Source organism: Artibeus jamaicensis, unplaced genomic scaffold (assembly GCF_021234435.1).
Source record: "Artibeus jamaicensis isolate MK-2021 breed Jamaican fruit bat unplaced genomic scaffold, CSHL_Jam_final contig_685, whole genome shotgun sequence".
In the NCBI taxonomy this organism is placed as follows: domain Eukaryota; kingdom Metazoa; phylum Chordata; class Mammalia; order Chiroptera; family Phyllostomidae; genus Artibeus; species Artibeus jamaicensis.
In genome coordinates this window covers 19,041,008-19,059,711 of record NW_026521924.1, presented here as the reverse complement: position 1 = coordinate 19,059,711, position 18,704 = coordinate 19,041,008, and the positions used below count along the sequence as shown (strand labels likewise).

The 18,704-nt window shown below is 46.9% G+C and overlaps 1 long non-coding RNA gene and 1 pseudogene across 3 annotated transcripts in view; one reads left to right on the top strand and one right to left on the bottom strand.

Moving 5' to 3' along the window:
* The window catches only part of LOC119063171 (uncharacterized), a 41,033-nt gene that overhangs the window by 6,758 nt on the left and 15,571 nt on the right, over positions 1-18,704 (top strand). For 2 of the 3 annotated variants that reach the window (XR_008392688.1, XR_008392686.1), the window contains exon 3: positions 16,174-16,273. This is a non-coding gene — a long non-coding RNA (uncharacterized LOC119063171). Of the gene's footprint in view, positions 1-16,123; positions 16,274-18,704 lie in introns of those variants that run through there. The other variant, XR_008392687.1, reaches the window with a different exon arrangement.
* On the bottom strand, positions 11,521-11,599 carry LOC119063381 (uncharacterized; annotated as a pseudogene).

The window sequence follows — 18,704 nt, the reverse complement described above, 5'->3', positions numbered from 1 at the left end:
CCTCCCTCTTCCTTACATTTCTCCCCACTTTTCAACAGGGCTACAGTTAATGTTTTCTACATAAATATCTTTGCAATTCTGCAGCTCCCCTGAAATAGACTCTCTGAAGTGGACTTACTGGGGCAAATAGCAAGACTGAGTATTTTTAAGGCATATTAGTGAATTGCTCTCCAGGTCAGTATTTGTGGAGTTCAACTGCTTGGCTCGCTCAGTCCTTAGCCATGTTAAGTGGTAGCAATTTTGAGTTAATCTTTGCTTATTGGTGGCTGAAGAGTAGCCTTTGGTTCTTCTAATCTGCATTTTATATCATTTCAGTATCTTTTTATTTTTATTACCCGAGGACATGCTTATTGACTTTAGACAGAGGGGAAGGGCAGGAGAGAGAGAGGGAAAGAAACATCAATGTGAGAAATACCAATGATCAGATGCTTCTAGGTACCCCGACCTAGAACTGAACTTTCAATCCAGGATATGCCCTGAATAGGAATCGAACCCAAGACCTTTCAGTTTACGAGACCACATTCCACCGTAGCCAGGGTGAGATCGAATATCTTAACATTTCATAATTATTGGACATTTGTCATCTGTGAATTAGCTCCACAGCTTTTGAGGTCTTCATCATTTTTTTCCCAATGCTCGGCCTGGGAAGCTTTCCCGACCCCTTTAGTTCAGTTTCTTGCTGATCAAACAATCCAAAGGACATACGGCAGAACAACAGGAGAAAATCAAATTTTAGCGAGTGCCCGTGGGGAAATGCCCGAAGCACGTCCAGAGACAGTGAGTCCAAATGAGGTATATGTGTCCTCTTGGACCCAGGAGGGTGAGCAGGCCATTCATAGGCAGATGAGAAAGAGCTGAGGCCGGGCAAACAAATCCCTGCAGGGTCACCCAGACACAATGACACAGAGGGGAACAACCCGAGGTGCAGATTTTCCTTAGCCCCTCCCCGTCTGCCGTACTGCATTCGTATGCGTACTTAGGTGAATATGCTAAAGTTCCCTTCCTTCGGAATGTCTTTGGGCAGGAAAGGGGAGTGTACCAAACTCTGCCTTAGTTTGTGGGGGTTAATTGTTTTCAGCTTCAAGTAATCCCAAGGGCAGGACGGCAGATGCTGGGAAGACCTTGCTCCCAACCATCACCCGCCCCACCCCCCACTTTTTGGCCCTTTAACTAGTGAGGCTGCGAGACACTCGTTTGTCATAGTTGTTGCAGCTACTTTTTTTTCTCCTTAAGGTTATTGTTTGCCTTACATTTTTCTAAGTTTTTTTTTTTAATTTAATGTTTAAGCTCTTCACTTGGTCAAATGTCAATGTTTTATTTTTTTTAAAGATTTTATTTATTTATCTTTAGAGGGGAAGGAAAGAAGAGAGGGAGAGGAATATCCATGTGTGGTTGCCTCTCGTGGGTCCCCTGCTGGGAACTGGCCTGCAACGCAGGCATGTGCCCTGACTGGGAATCAAACCATGATCCTTTGGTTCACAGGCCCGTGCTCAATCCACTGAACTACACCAGCCAGGGCAAATGTCAGTCTTTTGGTGTCCGTGGCTTTTAGGGCCCAGGAAGAATACCAGTGATCAAAGGCTATTCACCAACACTTTTTTTCCCCCTACACTTTCTTTTTTATTTTCTTTGAAATTTTTCTTAATTTTAATTTTTATTGTATATTTTCCATTACCATTTATCCCCCCTATATCCTGTTCGGCCTCCAAACCCCCTGGATTTTGTTTCTTAATGGCTTAATTTTTATATTTAACCCTTTACTACATGTGAAATTTATTTTGGTTCATAGTGCGAAGTAAGAATTTCAAAAATTTGCTCTCTGAATGGCATACCATTTAAAAAATATTTTCTTTATTTTTAGAGAGAGGGGAAGGGAGGGAAAGAGAGAAAAAGAAACATGTGCTGAGAGAAACATCAGCTGGTTGCCTCTCACACACACCGCCCCCACCCCTCAACTGGGGACCTGGCCTGAAACCCAGGCATGTGCCCCGACTGGGATCGAACCTGTGCCCTTCTGTTTCACTGGCCAGCGCTCAGTCCTCTGAGCTACATCAGCCAGGGCATGAATGACATACCATTTCTCTTTCCTGCCTTCGTGAATGTGTGGTGCCAAGTACTGAGTTCTTGCACAGTTTTCCATGGTAGATCCCAAGGAAGTAGTATCTTGAGACTCTTACTTTAGAGGATGAAAAGACGGATTTGGACCAGGAAAGGAAAACTTTGAATTTCGAGATGGATTCTCCTCTATGAAGCTAATGAAGTTTATGCTTTAAGGACCCTTACTTGCCCTTGTCTCTTCTAGGCCCCCGGAGAGGTCATATGTTTTTATAAAATATACAAAATAGAGGCATTTTCATTGTGATCAGATAAGATCCCTGTCTTATTCCACTGCGACCTTCCTTCTCAGCAGCCAGCCTCCTGTTCCGCGGCATTGCGTCGGCCCTGGGCATTTTTGGGATCTGGTTAAAGGCTGAGTTTGAATACACAGAGTCCAGGTTTTCTGTTTATGTGGTTTGCTGTCATGTATGTGGGTGGTTCAGATATTGAGGATTGTCCTGCTGTAGGAAAGGCCAACAGGACACAACCTAGCAGCAACCGAGGAAACGTCACCATGTGAAGGTGGCTATGGCATCTGCACCGGAGGTTCGCACGTAAAGGAAGGTGAACAAGGTTTGAAGCATTTGGAGTCAGAAGCTGGTCTGACTTGCAGTTCTTGTTGTTATAAAGCCTGTGAAAATGAAAGTAGGGAGCTCAGTTTGTACCAGCAATTGTTTTAAAATTTATTTTTCAATTATAATTTGCATGCAGCCCAATTTCGTATTAGTTTCAGATGCAGGGCAGTTACATATTTTACAAAGTTCCCGCCCCATATTTGCAGGACCCACCTGACACCACATGTGGTTATGACAGTATTACTGATTGCATTCTCTCTGCTGGACTTCACGTCCCCGGGACTGTTGGGTAACTGCCAGTCTGTGCTTCGTAATCCCTTCACCTTCTTCACCCAGCCCCTCCCTGCCACCCGTTTTTCAAAGTGGAAGTTTTCTTCTGCCAAGAATGTAGTTGATAATGCAGTGCACACAGTTAAAAATGTACATGTGAGAAGAAAGACCGAGCCACCTTTATTTTCTCTTTATTAAATCATGTCACAAAACCATTGTCACAGGCAGAACCATCAGAGAGCACACCCCCAAGAGTAGGCAGAAGGACTTGCAGAGCTGTGTCAGGCACTTAATGAAAATGCTGTGTGTTTTCTTAAACATAAAATACATTTCGAACCACCATTTAATACATTTGCTTTGTATTGTGTTTTAAAGTTGAAGTTACACTGGCTTAAAAGCACAAAAAAGCAAAACTTCTCTCCCTCAGCTGGAATTCCAGAGTGTGTGTCTTGTCTGGGTTCTGCTGAATTGCATTGGCCAGTCACTCTGCTGATCTTTGCATAAATGCTAATACCTGCATTGCCGGGAGCAATTGGCTCTTTAGTTTAAAAAATTAAAATATTTTTTCAATCCCAGTTGACATGCAATATTATATTGGTGTCAGGGGTACAACCTGGTGGTTAGACACCTTCCAAAGTGACCACCCTGATTAGTCTAGTATTCCCACAACCCCTGATTTCGTGATGTTTGTGATCTTTGTTCATTTTTTAAAAAATTGGTAGTTTACTATAATTTTTTTCTAATTTTCAATAAATATTCACATTGGTGCCACCTCTGGCATATTTCATTTTATATTCTTCTTCTTAATGAAGGGCTCCCAACTGTTACGTTTTAGGTTCCAGAAAACCTGGTCTGCCCTCACCCCTTAGGATGAACACCTCGGCAAAGACTAAGCCTCCTCTGTTCAGAAGATCCGTTGTGATTTGTCCCCTCCGGCCTTGCGGACAATGAAATGCCTTGCCCTTTACCCTGATTGTGACACTGAAATCGAACCTTTAAAGGGTCACTAGTGAGTGACGCTTTAGGCTCTGTTTTCGCCATGTCGTTCTCACTTACCAGTGTCTCTGAAACACCTGTCTTCATAGACGAAGGGCTTCCTCACTCTTTCAGCAATCACCTCTCGTTTCCTGTGTCCTGCTGTGGTCCCATGGAGTGTCATTTGGGTGGGTTCCAGTATTGCTGTCACAAGCAAAGCTGTAGGAACCTCAGAGATAGAAGAACTTCACATGAGTACAATTATAGGGTAAATTCTCGGTTGCATTCTTGTGTGTGTATGAAAAAAAATTAGGTCAGAAAGAATTTATTTTTCTTATTTTTTTAGTTTATTTTATTTTTAGAGAGAGGGGAAGGGAGGGAGAAATAGAGAGAGAAACATCAATGTGTGGCTGCCTCTCACATGACCCCCACTGGGGACCTGGCCCACAACCCAGGCATGTGCCCTGACTGGGAGTCAAACCAGCGACCCTTTGGTTCCCAGGCCAGCGCTCAATCCACTGGGCTACAGCAGCCAGGTCTCAGATTTTTTTATTATGGGAAAAATAAACGTAATAAATTCCCCATTTTAACCATCTTTAGGTGTACAGTTCTGTGATCTTAAGTCCATTTACACTGTGGTGTAGCCGTCACCACCATCCACATCCAGAACTTTTTCATCTTCTCACACTGAAACTCTGTCTCCATCAACCAGTACCTCCCTGTTTCCTCCTGCTCTCCAGCCCCTGGGCACCAGCGTTTTACTTTTCGTATCTGTGAATTTGACTACTGGAAGTACCTCATATAACTGGAATCATACAGCATTTTTCCTTTTGCATCTGGCCTGTTTCACTTCACGTAATGTCTTCAGGGCTCTCCCGTCTTGTCCCCTGTGTCGGAATGTCCTCTCTGTTTAAGGCTGAATAATATCCATTGTGTAGACATAATCACATTTCAAAAATCTGTTCATTCATGAATAGGGAGACACTCGAGTTCCCACCTTTTCATGACTGTGAAGAATGCTGAACATCTGTGTTCTGACCCCGGTTTTCGGTTCTTACGGGCCTAAGCCCAGGAGTTTCATCAGATTTTGAAGGCATTGTTCTGCTGTCTGTTTCCAGCATTGTAGCTGGGAAGTCTCGAGTCATTCTCAGTACCAGTCTTTGTGTGTGACCTAGTTTTTTTTCTCTAGGTCGTTCTAGAATCTCCTCTCATCTTTAGTCAACTGGAATTTCTTGATAATAAGCCCTGATAGCGCTCTGTTTTTCCCCGGGAGTTCTGAGAGTCCAGTGGGGAACGAAAGCCTGGGGCAGGGGTGGGTCACCATTCAGAGTCATCAGCTCTTTCCCCTCTGGTGGTGTCCCAGAGAGCAGTGGAGGAAGAGGGCTGAGGGTGTGGATGTCCTCAACAATCAGTACTTGAACTTGGTGTAATCCTTCTTTTGTTGGTATCTTCTCTGTCCCTGTGTCTGGGGTCCACCTGACCAGGGACCCTCTCCCACACTCTCCTAAAAATAAACTTCTGATGTGCCAGGATCTGAGTTGCAGCCACGGAGTCTGGTGGGGGAGGGGCAGGGGGAAGAGCTAGGATTCTAGATTTTAATTTTGCTTCTTTTTAAACCCTCTTCTCATCTTTCTTCCTAAAATAGTCCCCCCCACCTCACCTTCATGCCCTCTTCTAGTGGTGCCACTAATTTCTGAGCCTTTTCAGGATTTTGTGGTATAAAACATTAAATTTTCACCTTTTCTGGTAGCCTGCTTAGCTTTGCTATGCGTAGGTGTTACTGGTCCATTTACTTTCTACCCGCAAAAAGTTGGTCGTCATCCCCTCTCCCTTTCTCCACTCTCTTGGGTTGATACATTTTGAAGGTGGGGTTTCAGGAGGGAGCCCAGTTACATTATCTGTGATAAACCCACCATTGTTTTCCCCCCACGTGTCTTCCCAGTGGTCCCCCCACCCTATGTGGACGTGTCTGCCTTTCTCCCTCTAGTTTGAGATACCAGCCTTATCCTAGACCAAGTGCAAAGTTCTGTTTTTCTGTGGGTCCTTCACTTCCGTTTCAGTGGATATTTATTGAGCACGTTCTATGTGCCAGGCTCTGATCTGGGCACTGGCGAAATCGAAGGCCTTGCCTCACAGAGAGCACATTCTGAGCACATTCCAGCAGAAGGAGATGGGCAGTAAACAGACGTGTCAGATGGTGATAAGTGCTAGGAAGAGAAGCGAAGGAGAGGACCAGCCTAGAAAGGGAAAGTCTCAGCTGCTGTGGGAAGTTGGTCAGAGGAGCGCCATCTCGGGAGGTGGCACTGAGGAGACCCTCTGATGCTTTGGAAACTCCAGCCAGGTCCCGGTGATGTTCAGAGGGCGGGAGTGCTTCAGGCAGAGGAAATACCAAGAGCCCAGACCCTGGGACAAAAACAAGTTGAGCGAGTTTGAGGAAGAACAAGAACAGTGAGGCTGGATGGCTGCAGGCAAAGGGGAGAGTGGTACGTGGGGCCAGTTTAGGCAGGGCTGGTAGGCCGTGGAGTGTACGTTTTACCCCCACACAGAACGGCGACAGAAGCATTGTTAAGCTTTAAAAACGTGCAGTGGTGGTTTTGTAGAGAACAGACAAGGGGAGGAGGCAGGTGGGGCCATAGTTAGGAGTCCGTGCCCTGAGGCAGGAACAGAGAATGGTGACTTGGACTAACTTGGGGGGGGCGGAGGAGGTGAGGAAGCAGTAAATTATATTTTGAAGGTAGAACCAACTAAACAGGTAGGCTGAAGGATTGAATAGGGAGGGAGAGGAAAAGCAACTGGGGGAGAGGCAATAATTAATTGAGCTCACCTAGGTACTTGTCATAAATTCTTTAGTTTATTCTTTATAACCATTTGAGAAAAATGGTACCTTTTGAAGAGCAGAGGTAATGGAGGCAGGTAACCTGCCTGCGATTATACACTAGTCATGGAGGGGATAAGATTTTATTCTTGCAAGGTCAGTAACAATGTTCTCTCTTCCGATTCTTTTCTTAAAAAAAAAAAGAGCACTGGCTGATGTGGCTTAGTGGATTGAGTGCCAGCCTATGAAGCAAAAGGTCACTGGTTCGATTCCCAGTCAGGGCACATGCCTGACTTGCTGGCTGGGTCCCCGGTTGGGGACATGTGAGTGACAACCACACATTGATGTTTCTCTCCCTCTATTTCTGCCTTTTATCCCCTCTTTCTATAAACTAACAAATAAAATCTTTGAGTAAATAAATACTTAAAATTATTAAAATTTTTTTTCAACTTTTATTTATGTTTTTATTTTATTTTATTTATTTATTTTTAGAGCGATAGAGGAAGGGAGGGAGAAAGGGAAAGAAACACCAGTGTGTGGTTGCCTCTCACGTGGCTCCCACTGGGGAACTTGGCCTGCAACCCAGGCATGTGCCCTGACTGGGAATTGAACAGGCAACCCTTTGCTTCATTCACAGCCTGCGCTCAATCCACTGAGCTACACCAGCCAGGGCCTATGTTTTGTTGTTTTTTATGTTACTTTTTTCAATTACTATTTATACCCTTTATACTCTTTCACCTCCACCCATCCTCATCCCCCCCCCCTTTTTCTTTATTCATCCGCTTCCTACTTTAGGAAGAAAGAGAAACACTGACTTGTTCCATTTATTTATGCATTCATTGGTTGATTCTTACCTGTGCCCTGAACCAGGGAATCGAACCTGCAGCCTTAAGGTATCAGGATGATGCTCTAACCAACTGAGCCTCCCTCTTTATTTCTGATTCTGGTAGTTCTGAGCCTTCTGCTTCTTCCTCTTTGTCTTGGTCAGTGTAGCTTAGGGCTTATCAGTTTCCTAAGAAGTGTTTTCAAGGGAACTACTTTTGGTTTTATTAATTTTGTCTATTGTCTTTCTGTTCTCTATGTCATTAATTTCTGCTCTGATCTTTATTATTTCTTTCTTCTCACTTGACTTAGGTTTAGTTTGCTCTGTTTTTCCTTTCCAGTGTCTTAAGGGGCAAGGTTGGGTTATTGATTTGCTATCTTTCTTAAAAAAAAAAAAGCATTTGCAGAAGTAAAATTTAACTAAATCAGATGTGGAGAACATTTCCACATTTTAGGACAAAGGCAGCGTCTCCTCCTGTGCAGGGCTTTGCCCAGGGTGGTGCCTTTTATCTGTGATGAACTACTAGGAGTAAACCGGTAGAATTTCAAGATAGAGATAATATCAGGCAAGTCCTGGGCTCCAGAGGTTGCAAACAAAGGGCTACGTGACTAAATCAACAGTGAAAGGGACACTAAAAACAACGCAGCCCTGGCCATTGTGGCTCAGTTGGTTGAAATGATCCTCAGTTGAATCCATGAACTGAAAGTCTGTGGATTGCATTCCTGGTCAGGGCACAGGCCTGGGTTGCAGGTTAGGCCCCTGGTCAGGATGAGAAGGACAGGCAACCAGTCGATGTTTCCCTGTCCTTCCCTCCTTTCCTCTTTCTCTAAAATCAATGGCCATGTCCTTGGGTGAGCATTAAAAAAAAAAAAAAAACCACCTACTCAACTAAAACAAAAGTTTTTTAAACATGATAAGTTGTAGAAGCCCCATGATGTTGAACAGAAATAAAAACAAAAGTTTTTAAAACATTTTTATTGTTTTTTAAAGATTTTCTTGATTTATTTTTAGAGAGGAAGAGAGGGAGAAAGAGGGAGAGAAACATCAGTGTGTGTTTGCCTCTCATATGCTCCCTACTGGGGACCTGGCCCACAACCCAGGCATGTGCCCTGACTGGGAATCCAACCAGTGACCCTTTGGTTTGTAGGCTGGCACCAAGTCCACTGAGCCACACCAGCCAGAGCCAAACAATTTTTTTAATTTTTATTTTATTGATTATGTTATTACTTACAGTTGTCCTGATCTTTCCCCCTTTGTCCCCTTCCACACAGCATAGCCCACTTACTCAGACAATCCCCGCACCATTGTTCATGTCCGTGGGTCATGCATTTAAGTATTTCCTATATTGTACTTTACATACCCATGGCTCTTCTGTAACTACCTATTTGTATTTCTGAATCCCCTCACCTCTTCGCCGATACCCATACCTCCTCCCATCCTGCAACTATCAAAACACTCTCTGTGTCCACGATTCTCTCTCTGTTCTTCTTGTTTGCTTAGTTTGTCTTTTAGATTCAATTGTTGATAGATATGTATTTTTTTGCCATTGTTGTTCATAGTTTTGACCTTCTTGTTTTTCTTAAATAAGTCCCTTTAACATTTCATATAATAATGGTTTGGCGATGATGGACTCCTTTAGTTTTTTCTTGTCTGGGAAGCTCTTTATCTGTCCTTTGATTCTAAATGATAGCTTTGCTGGGTAGAACAATCTTGGCTGTGGTTCCCTGTTTTTCATGACATTGAATATTTCTTGCCAATCCCTTCAAACCTGCAAAGTTACTTTTGAGAAATCAGCTGCAGGTCTTATGAGAACTCCCCTGTAGGTAAATAACTTCTTTTTTCTTACTACTTTGAAGGTTCTCTCTTTATCTTTAACCTTTGGCATTTTAATTATGAGGTTTCTTGGAGTGGGCCTCTTTGTGTCTATCTTGTTTGGGCCCTTCTGTGCTTCCTTGACCTACATGTCTCTTTCCCTCACCAAATTAGGGAAGTTTTCTTTCATTATATTTTGAAGTAATTTCCAATTTCTTGCTCTTTCCCTTCTCCTTTTGGCACCCCTGAGATGTGAGTGTTGGACTTCTTGAACTTGGCCCAGAGGCTGCTTATATTGTGCTCATTTTTTAAATTCTTTTATCTCATTGTTCTGATTGGTGGTTTTTTGCTTCCTTATGTTCCAAATCATTGAGCTAATTCTCAGCTTCATCCATTCTACTGTTGCTTCCATGTAAATTATTCTTTATTTCAATTAGTGTATCCTACATTTCTGACTAGATCTTTTTTATGCTGTTGAGGTCCTCACTAAGTTTTTGAGCATTCTTATAACCAGTGTTTTGAACTCTGCATCTGATAGATGCTTATCTACATTTCCTTTAGCTCTTTTTCTGGAGGGTTTTTTTTTTTTTTTCTGGAGTTTTGATCTGTTCTTTCATTTGGGCCATGTTTCTTAGTCTCCTTGTTTTGGCAGCCTCCCCGTGTTTGTTTCTATGTGTTAGGTAGAGCTGCTTTGACTCGGTGTCTTGGTGGTGTAGAGGTGTCCTGTAGGGTCCAGTGGCACAGCCTCCCCTTTCACCCAAGCTGGGTACTCGAGGTGCACCCTTTGTGTGGGCTGAGTACTCGGTCGTCTTGTAGTTGAGCCTTGGTTACTGTTGGCAGGTCAATGGGAGGGATTTACCCAGGCCAGTCAGCTGCAAGGACTGGCTGTGACCACTGACCACCATCCTCCACCTTCCATGGAGGATCAGCTGTGCAGGAACAGGGTGGTGGTGCTCTGGCAGGGTCTATAGCTGTCCACTGGGTGCGCTGGCCCTGGGGTTTCCTGAGTGGTGCAGGCCAAGGCCAGTTCCCACCCGTGTTCTGCCCGGGGCCACCCTGCCTAAGCTATAAAGCAATCTGAGATTGCTGCTATTTGTGGTGGGCTTGGAGATTCCCAGGCAGAAACCAAGCTGGAATCTAGGCTGGCTGCTGCAGAGCCTGGGGCTCACTGAGGCCAGCCATTGCTTATTTGATAGGATTTAGGAAGTTGTGAACAAGGGCCAAGACCATCCATTCATATGCAAAAGCAGCTTGGGTGATCCCTTAAGTTGGGTGGGGCAGAGCCTCTGGGGATCTCCAAGGTGGGTGGAACATTATTAGATTGATGGAATCTCAGATATGGCAGGAGCTTGCCTATTCTGTGGGGGAAGGGTTTTGCAAAAGGACAATTGCCTCTGCTTGCCTTGATGCCAAGCACTTCAGTTTCTCCCTCTGTACAACTGGTGCCTTTCAACCTGCTGCCCTGGTGCTGGAGCTCAGAGGGAGTGAGTCTGAGTAGGTGAATTCCTGCGTAGGTTCTTTAAGAGGAACTGCTTGGGGCTCGAGGAGTTTCTTCTAGTGACTTGATCCCCACTGGTTTTTGCAGCCAGAAGTTGTGGGGACTTATCTTCCTGGCACTGGAACCCTCTGCTGGGGGGCCTGGTGTGGGGCTCGGACTCCTCACTCCTGAGATATCCCTCCCAAGTTTTTGCCCACCCCATGTGGGTGAGGGACCAGCCCTTTCCTTGTCTGCACCCTTCCTACCAGTCTGGATGGATATGGTTTCTTTAGTTCTGTAGTTGGCAGACTTCCATTCAACTCGATTGTTGACAGTTCTGAGTGGTGGTTGTTCTGTATTTTAGTTGTAATTTTGATGTGGTTGTGCAAAGAGGCGAGCCATGTCTGCCTATGCTGCCATCTTGACAGGAAGTGGATTTCAAACAATCTGCTCACTTTATTCTTATAGCATTTCCAGGGAAGCACTGCAGACCACTGCCTGGGTTCTCTCCTGTTAGTTCTTCCCTAAGTCCCTCCTTGTTTCACTGTCTCCAGCTTTTTCTTTCTTTCTTTCTCTCTCTCTCTTTCTTTCTTTCTTTCTTTCTTCTTTCTTTCTTTCTTTCTTTCTCTCTCTCTCTCTCTCTCTCTCTCTCTCTCTCTCTCTCTCTCTTTCTTTCTTTCTTTCTTGTTTTCAATTAGCAATAATCGCGCCTAGGATAAACCTTATTGGCTACGACACTGCCACTGCGCAAAGCTCCCAGCTTTATTTTTTTTAAATATTGATTTATTTATTTTTAGAGAGAAAGGAAGGGAAGGAGAGGGACAGAAACATCAATGTGTGGTTGCCTCTCACGTGCCCCCTACTGAGGACCTGGCCCGCAACCCAGGCATGTGCCCTGACTGGGAATTGAACTGGTGACTCTTGGCTTCTCAGTCCAGTGCTCAGTTTACTGAGCCACACCAGCCAGGGCCACTGTCCCCAGCTTTAATAAACATACTGTCCAAATCACCTAGACTCATGCTGTGAGGTCTTCCCTGTGCAAAGTCAAAACCCACACATTATAGGCCCGCCTGCGCCAGACCTGCTCCGGGCCTGTCCCCGCCCAGTAGCAAAAGGACCCCGTTTCCACTGGCAACATAATAAGTGTGAGCCCTTGTAGTCTTGTCTTTGGATTTATGGTTTGATATTTATTCGTTCATCCCATGTTCATTTTGTGCCTACTGTGTATCAGGCCCTGAAGCATGAGGTACTTTGTCCTCTGTTGCAGGAGGTCATTTAAATCACTCCCAGATTTGTGACAGGAGGGAGGAGATGGAGGTGGATCAGATGCCTACAGAGGAACGTATGCAGTCAACACACACATACTGGGCACTTTCTGCGTGTGTACCAGGAGGCTGGGACCTTGTCATGAAAGCGATACAATCCCTCATTGCAAACATATGCTTCATTATATAGTCTTTCCCATGGGCCAGCCTTCAATTCGCACTCAGGTCATCCTATCTGGGCCTTAAGAACTGAAAGTGTGGAGCCACCTATATGACACCAATTCTACAGGTGACACCGCACCAAGAGGTAATAGGGAGACAGCACAGGTGACTGTGCTGTTCACTCGGCTTCTATTAATGTAGATGCACTCAGCCTGTATTAATGCAGATTCATTCCAAATCTCTCCTAACCTAATAACAATTCCAATCACTCAGAAACAGTTAGTGATGACACCGCACAGGGGAATCGGAGGACAGTGAACCGGAATCCCAGAGTCTCAGTCTGAGTCTGGGAGACAGCACAGTAGGCAGGGAACCGTCAGCATCTTACAAGGCAGAATCTCGAGCCTGGTGGGCGGGGGGGGGGGGCAGACAAAGTCCTGGGTCCAGCAGCCTCCCGCACTGCGTGGAGCAGCACCTGGGTGTCTGGGGCTTGGCTGCCTCAGCAGTGGTGTGAGGTCCCCACTTCTTATATCTTTGAGGGTCATGTACTCACACCCTTCTGAGTCTCTCGATACATGACTTGAGACCCTCAATCGGTCACAGGGGATCCCCGTGGGCTCATCCTGGGGTACTCCACCACTACAGACGCATCAGTTCAGGTCCTCGAACACTCCACCCTGCCAGGCAGGCCGTTTCCTTGTTGAACCAGATTCTTCACACCCTGGAAACATGGCTTCAGGTCCTGCTCCCCACAGCCCTGCCCTCTCCTGAAAAGTTCCCACTGCAGCAGAGGCCGACACAAACAGAAAATCACATGTCACCAGCAGGATGAGACAAAGGTGGTAGTGGGGTGACGTGAAAGGTACTGTCCATATGTGCAGGACACTTAAGCCAGCCTAGAGGGTCCGGAAGGCCATGGGGGGTTGGGGAATGGGGAGTCCTGCTGGGTCTGGAGCCATGCACGGAGCTCGATGAGCAGGAAGAGGAGGAGCAGGGGCCAGGGAAGGGAGGCTGCAGTCCTTAGGCCCGAGCAGCTCTGGAAGCAGCAGGATTGCAAAAGGGCCGATTGAGCTGTTTGTCTGCAGGCCCTGCTAGGGAGTTTGAGATTTATCTTGAGTGTAATAAGGTGACAGGATCTAAAATTTGGGACTTAGAAAGGTTACTTTGGCCACATGTAGACAGAGTTAGAGGAAGAAGAGGGAAAGGACACTTACTTTCCCGGGTGGAGTCACTTCGGCAGCACAACTCTGATGATTTGCACCATATCAATGGGCCACTTGTATTATTTACTTAATGTTTTTCTTAAAATAGATAATTTTAAAATATACCTATTTCAGCCCTGGCTAGTGTAGCTCAGTGGATTGAGCGCAGGCCTGCGAACCAAAGGATCACAGTTCGATTCCCAGTCAGGGCACATGCCTGGGTTGCAGGCCAGTTCCCAGCAGGGGATGCACAAAAGGCAACCATACATTAATGTTTCTCTCCCTCTCTCCTTCCCTTCCCCTCTAAAGATAAATAAATAAAATATTTTTTAAAAAATCCCAGTGAGTAAAGGAAGAACAGGCTGCATGCTCCAGCGTTGTACCCAAGCTTAGGGATAGAAACTGAAAATGGCAGGAAGGGACAGTGAGAAGGGTCTGTGGTTGCTGATGTGAGAACAGGGAGCAGGGGGCTGTCAGGGGTAGATGGGGGACAGCTGGAGCTGAATTAGGGTTTCAGTGGCCTCCATGTTGCTAAATCCTCATCCTTGTTGCCCTCCCAGCAGCATGTGACCTGCTGACCACACCTTCCTCCTGTCTCACTTCCTTCTCTCAGCTTCCATTTTTCTCCCATATCAGTGATTCCCCCTCTCCATCTCCTCTGCTGCACCCTCTTCCAGCCTCTTTGCGTTGGTGGTGTTAGTCCTGTCCTCTCTTGCCTCACTGTGGTGGAGATTCAGCCCATCCCCAGGCTGTAATACGGTCCCTGTGCTGATGGCTCCTGTTTGTCCACTCAGCCCAGAGTCTCATATTCAAGTGTCTACTGATACACCCACTTGGATGTCTAATAAAAATCTGGAAGTCATGTCCAAAGTGGGACGCTGACCTCCCCTAGACCTAGTCCTGCAGTCTTCCCCATCTCAGTAATGGCAAATCATTCTTTCCAGCCTTTGGCTGAAGCCCTTCAAGTTGTCCTGGACTGCCTTGTTTTTCTCACAATCCTTATCCAGTTTTCAGGGTATCTTGTGGGTTTTACCTTCAGAGTAGATCCAAAGTTTGACAGCTTCTCACCACTCCATTTTAACACCCCAAGCAGAGTTAATGATTATCTCTGGCCAGATCTCCCTGCTCCATTTGTTCTCCCACCACCCAGATTACTTGAGACATGAGTGAGATCACATTACCGCCTGAATTGAAACCTTCTAATGCTTCCCCACCTCACTCAGTAAAAATTGAATTGCATACCAAGGGCTACACATCCTCTGTCCTTCTGCTTCGTCCCCCTGTAGCCATACATCTCCTGTTCGGTGCCCCCACCTTCTGCAAGGCTGAGCCTCTGCCTGGACTCCTCCTCCCCCACCTGCCTGGGGCCTCTCTTCTCAGGTCTTCTAACCCCAATTCCACCCCATGCTCCCCAGCTGCCTACTCTGCTTTATTTTTCTCCCACAAAAGTTGCTACTTTCTAACATACCATACAATTTACTTTTTTTAAAATGGTCTGTTGCTTCCAGTAGGATGCTGGAGAAAGGCAGGGAAAGATTTCATTGGATTTGTCCACTAGCTTATCCCCAGCATCTAGACCAGTTCCTGGCATATAGTAGGTTTCTCCATAACTATCTGTGGAGTGAATGGGCAGGCCTTGGATAAGCAAGGTCTTACCCTCAGGAAGGATGCTGGGGCTCTGGGATAGGGTTGGAAACGAATGGAGGCTGGTGTCAGGAGACTGCACTAGGGCTGCTGGAAGGAGCAGAACGGGTAGGAGGGGCTGAGCCTGAGGAGGGAGTGCTGGAGGGGAGGGAGTGCAGGATATGGGGTTCGGAGGGCTAACGGGTAGCAAGCAGAGAGCTTACAGGTGAGAGACTGTGGGGCCAGCAGTGAGGTGCGGGCCCCGAGGAGGTGTTGGGGCAGGCACTTGAGGCAAGGTGGCTCAGGTGAGGGATACAGCGATGGCACAAGGAGGGGGAGCACCAGTTAGGAGACTGTCGTAGTTGTCCCGTGACTGTTGCATAGTGGACAGTATGAGATGGATGAGCAAGAGGTTGGAAATTCCGACATTTGAGGTGGGCAAGGCAAGGAGGGCGACATCTAAGCTTCCTTGGGTGAAAAGCCTGAGGCCTCATAAGGAAATGGACAGGGTTGGACAAAGTTTACAGGGGATAAAGGGTTGGAGGACCTCAGAAGTTCCAGGCGGAAGATGCCCCTGGCAGACAAGCTGCGGGCAGCAGTTGCTGGTGGGGAGGCACCCGTCACCTGGGTGTGCTGGGTGTGCGGCGACTAAGATCCCAGTGCCCGGAAGGCAGCGCCAAGGAAGAGCTTATCTTGTAGATAGGGAGGCCAAGGGCGTGAGGCGGGGGTTAAGCGGAAAAACTGCACCGGGTCGCCCAGGGGTCGGAAATGGGGACTGCCGGGGGGCAGTACTGAGTTGGAACCGCCGGAGGCAACCAACGCTGGGCGCTGCCACACCCACGCAACTACTGGCCACGTGGCTAGGTCCCACCCGCCACCGGCCAATCAAGCGGCGTTGCGGCCCACCAGGTCCTGAGGCCCCGCCCAGAGCGGGCAGATTGCCCGCCAATGGACTGCGGAGCCCGGGCTCCCAGTGCGCAAGCACCCCGCGTAGAGTTGACTCAAGGCTAGAAAAGCGAACCAACTCCTTGGGGAAGGTACGCGGGGCTCGCTGTCATCTTCTTGCCTCTTCCACAGGATGGGGCGTAGTGTTTCACCCTGAAGGTTCACTTTCGCGGCTTGGCAGCGGCGAACCAACGCAGTGACACAGGAGTACAACCAGTGATTGGGGCGACAAGTGAGTAGGGCGCCGGCAGTGAGTGGCCGGAGAAGTCCGATGGTTGCGGTGCGAGGACTGGCTGGGCGCGGTGTGGCCAGGAGGTCAGAAGGTTGTGTGTCTTGTCATCTGCTTTCTCCTTTGCCCCTCAGCGCTCACTTTCCAGCCCCTCGCCATTGTTCCACCGCAGCACCCTGGGGGGATGGGGGAACCCTTTCCTTGGCGAGTGGACTCATGGAGTCCCCCTCTCCCGCCTCGGCTTCCTAGTCGGGGAAACACCTCTCCGGTGAGCCCCCTTCTCTGCTCCCTGGTGGACCGAGTGGCGCAGAAGATTTGTGGCGCCCCCCACCCCCCACCGTGCCCCCACCCGTGAAGTAGAAATCCAGGGAAAAGGTGCTGCGGCGTCCTGGCATTTTCTTTACCCTGGCTGGCTGTGCGAGTTACTTTGCCGCAACTTGCATCATTGATGATAATTGCAACTACTGTAATTAAACTTTCTCAAAAAATATCAAGAGGATGAAACTTCGAAATCATAGCGATACTCTTGAAAGAAAGTGCTGGACTATAATAATGTGTCTTTTGGAGTTTGCGATTAAAGAAATATTTTGATAAATTGAGGTGATAAGACGTTGACATTTGGGGACACTGGGTGAGGGGTAGTTCTGGATTTTATTGGCAGCTTTTCTGTAAATATAAAGTTAATCCAAAGTAAAGAAAAAATTTTTAAATATTTTATTTATCTATTTTTCAAGAGAGGGGAAGGGAAGGAGAAAGAGTGGGAGAGAAATATCAATGTATGGTTGCCTCTCATGTGTCCCCTGCTGGGAACTGGCCTGTAACCCAGGCATGTGCCCTGACTGGGAATTGAACCGCGATACTCTAAATAATTCTTTTTAAGGAAAGTAAATTGCACCAAACCAAATCTGGCTTGTTTCATGTTTATTTCTCAACATGTAATTTAGATAAGGTAAATTTCCAAAACTCAAATCTTGGATTTAGGCACACTTTGGAAATTTAAGGCACCTTCAGGGTGATCACAAACAAAATGAGTTGAAACAAATACTTTCATATCTGTTGCCTCTACAAATACGGGCTAGGTGTGGGAGAAGGGAAATCACAAAACTAACATGATGGGAATTTGAAGGAGCCAAATGCTGTCAGTCTTCTGGAAGTATCTGTTACATTTTTGATAATAGCTTAGAACAGCGGTGTAAAACTCATTTTCACCCAGGGGCCGCATCAGCCTCTCGGTTGCCTTGAAAGGGGCCGAATATAATTTTAGGACTGTATAAATGGAACTGCTCTTAGCTAAGGGCAAGGACCTCGGCCCTCCTGCTGGGTGGAAACAACATGCCGAGAGCTGGATAAAAGGAGGTGGAGGGCCAGGTGGAGGGCCGGATTTGGCCAGTGGGCCTTGTGTTTGCCACCTGTGGCTTAGAAGTATGCAAGTAAATCACCCCAAGATACCACTGGTTCACTAGCTCTTCTACTATGTTCCTGATGGTGCAGGGAGTGCCCCCTTCTATATTTCTTTAAAATGTGGGCTTTGCATAAATAGTCTTTTTTTTTTTAAATCAGTATATGGTTGCTTCTCATGCGACCCCCTGCTGGGAACTGGCCTGCAACCCAGGCATGTGCCGTGACTGGGAATCGAACCTTGATCTTTTGGTTCACAGGCCTGTGCTCAATCCACTGAGCTACGCCAGCCAGGGCTTAGACTTTGTTTTTAAACTGTCTGTTTTGAACACCTGCTCCTCCCTGTGAGTCCCTACTTGCCCAAGCAATGCTCGGACTTGAGCTTGGCTTTGTCCCACTGTCTCTTTTCTCCTCTTTTACTCCTGAATAAAATCTGGTTGTCCCCCCCCACACACATGCACACTGTACCGTATAGGTCTGGTTTTGTTTTGTTTTGCTTTGTTTTTGAAACTAGTTGAGACAGGCAGACTGGTGAACAACCGGTTCAATCCCAAGCAGAATTAAAATTGGGGTAAAATAGGAAATGTTGCAAAAGGGACGAACAACGATGTTGACTGGCAAAGAGGCGAATGATGACCCCTGGGAAACCTGGAGCTGGAAATGGTGAAGGCAGGTGTTGGGGCAGAAACGGGGGTTCTGCTGAGTGGCGGCGTGAGGTGCAGCCAGAGGGTGAGGAGTCCATGGCGTCTCAGACACGGGTGACACTGACAAGCTGAGGTGTGTCTGTGACAACCAAGGAGGCATGAGAGGGTCTGTGTGTGCACCAAGCACAGGGCGTAGGTCAGGGGAATATTGTTACCTGTTGAGGCTGGCGGGGAGAAACAGGACTTACGGAAAATGGTTCAGTCTGTGTGGATTTTGTAGGATTGGCGAGGAAATCAGAGAGGGATAGAGCGGAAGGAATGAGGGCAGATGTGTGAGCTGGAGGAAGAGGCTCCAGAGACTAGACGCATCTAAGCAACCCAAGAAGACGCCC